Source organism: Palaemon carinicauda, chromosome 39 (genome assembly GCF_036898095.1).
Source record: "Palaemon carinicauda isolate YSFRI2023 chromosome 39, ASM3689809v2, whole genome shotgun sequence".
Classification (NCBI taxonomy): Eukaryota; Metazoa; Arthropoda; class Malacostraca; order Decapoda; family Palaemonidae; genus Palaemon; species Palaemon carinicauda.
The window spans coordinates 5843644-5846143 of NC_090763.1; the positions used below are offsets into that span (position 1 = coordinate 5843644).

Below are 2500 nucleotides of genomic sequence, written 5' to 3' on the forward strand. Positions count from 1 at the left end.
AAATTTAGCAAGTAATTATGTTGTCGATTGAAATCTTGATAATGCTTTCTTTTAGTCGTACCCAAGTATAAATCAGAATATCCTATAAACATTAACTAAGTCTGACTGTTTACTAATGTTACAAAGAAATGGCTTGCTGGAAAAAAAAAATAGACGTGTAATGTTTTTAGTATCTAATTTCTCGTGGGTCTTACTTTCGGAAGAATAATTAACAATTTGTATATTGCTGCTTGCCAAGCTGCAATACTAGTTGGAAAAGCAAAATGCAGCACGTCCAATCGGCATTACAGGAAAACATTCCTCTGTGTAAAAGGATGGAGAAATAAAAATGAATAAATACTGTAACAACACTAGAGGGGCACTCAGTAGAGCACAGACCTCCATCGCGGCAGCTTATTTCTCGACCTTTTGCTTGACATTGACCTTGACCTTTGACCTTAACATGCATTATTTGCGTTGATTTTCATATACTCAAATATGAACCAAGTTTGAAGTCTCTGTAACAACGATGTCCAAATTTATGCCTGATTGCATGAATTGGGCATTTTGCTTGACCGTGATCTGGACCTTTGACCTTGACCTTCTAAAATTTTATCATTTCCAGATTTTTACATAACAGTTGATCCCTGTAAGATTCATTACTCTACGATTAGAATTGTGGTCAGGAAGCTGTTCATAACAAACACACAAAAACAAACACACAAATAGGGACGAAAATACAACCTCCTTCCAGCTTCGTTGGCGGAGGTAATCAGGCAAGAGAAATAACAAAACAGATGGAATATATCAAGAGAAAAGGGAATGTTAAACAGATAAGTAAAGTGAAGGCATAGAAAATATTACATGCTGAAAATCTATTTAATTACTGACAGTGGCGTTAGCCATCATTCATAGTATCAATATTCATCGTAGAAATGGCTTTTCTAGTAATTTTATTAACTAGAAATTATTTAAAGTGTCAGTTTATATCTTCAGAAGTACGAACATTCATACGGAGTAACAAAGTTGATGGTATATTAGTTTCTAAAACATCACCCACACAAGAAATCTGAATCAAATAAAATGTAGAAATTTTGACAGCATAACTGGGTGTATTATGACCATGCATTCATAGGATTATTGAATACAGTAATAATAAAAGTTATGAAAACTTATAGTCCCAGTGACAGTAGCAAACGTAGCCTTAAGATAGTGGTTTTACAGGTGGTGTCATTAATTCCGGTAAATTTCACGGAAAGATAAGGAGTCACCCAATAGCTGTGAATTGCAGCTTGTAATGCTGTTTAGTTAAGGAGAAACTGTTGACAATGCAGCCTGTTAAATACCGCTTAACTTACAAATACGTGATCAAAAACATTTTTTTTTTTTAACTTTACTAAGTACTGTATAGAAAAAAAAAGTACTATTTACTTAACAACAGATCGTAGAATTAATAAAAATGCTTTTGAACACGTGTTTACAAGCTCAGAGTCTATTTTACAGTCAGCATTGCCAACAGTTTCTCTTTTGCTAAATACAGCGTTACCTGCTATAATCTATAGCTGCTAGAAATCTCATTAGCGTCCCATGACGTGTACCAAAATCAATGAAGCCAACTGTACCAATCACAACATTAATAAATATGCCATGATTCCTCCACTTACCTCGATCACCCACTCGTAGAGTGTTAACTGCTCCTCCACGGCTATGAACTCTTCGGCCACGGGCTCGAGGACGACAGCCAGGTAGCAGTAGATAAGAATGCCTAAGACCCATAAATACCACTTTGGTAAAGTTACACCAGCTTCCCGCAGGCGGCCTCTGACTCTCTTGAAAAAACCGGAGACTTTGTTCCCACAGAGAGGAAGCACAAAGGCCTCCCCTTTTCCATATTTCCTCCTGGCAGTGTCTAGACGTTCCATCTTTTCCCCACCTCCTCCCCCAATTTCCCTTCCACTTTCCAAAAATCGGCATCTGTTCGACATAATGAAGCGCATTTGGGCGTTGTTGGGGAAGTTCATTGCAGAAGGTAATCTAAGGACATTGGTTCGTTCCGTTCGCTATGTCTGTCCTATTTAATATCATAAGATGATATAACTCTGAAACGTCATTTAACTTTTATTTTCTGATTTATCGATAAAATTACAGAAGTGAATTAAACATCATTGAAATTCTTTGGCATTTTAGCATATATTATATTTATAATGGAATCAATTTGGATTTTATTTTTTATTAATCTTACAATATTGAAACTATTTTTTAAGTGTTACACAGAAAACCTCATACACTTTTGAGAAAGAACCGACTTCATCTAATCTTCTCTCTCTCTCTCTCTCTCTCTCTCTCTCTCTCTCTCTCTCTCTCTCTCTCTCTCTCTCTGAATAAACAATTAGTTACTGTATCTATGTCTGCACACAAACACACCCCCCCATTATATGTGTATAACACATATATAGATATATATACACACAAATATATACATACATATATATAATACATATATACTTATATATATATATAT

General features: G+C 35.4%; 1 pseudogene; it reads right to left on the bottom strand.

Moving 5' to 3' along the window:
- Window positions 1-2500, bottom strand: part of LOC137631481 (carbohydrate sulfotransferase 11-like) — a 108737-nt pseudogene that overhangs the window by 76081 nt on the left and 30156 nt on the right.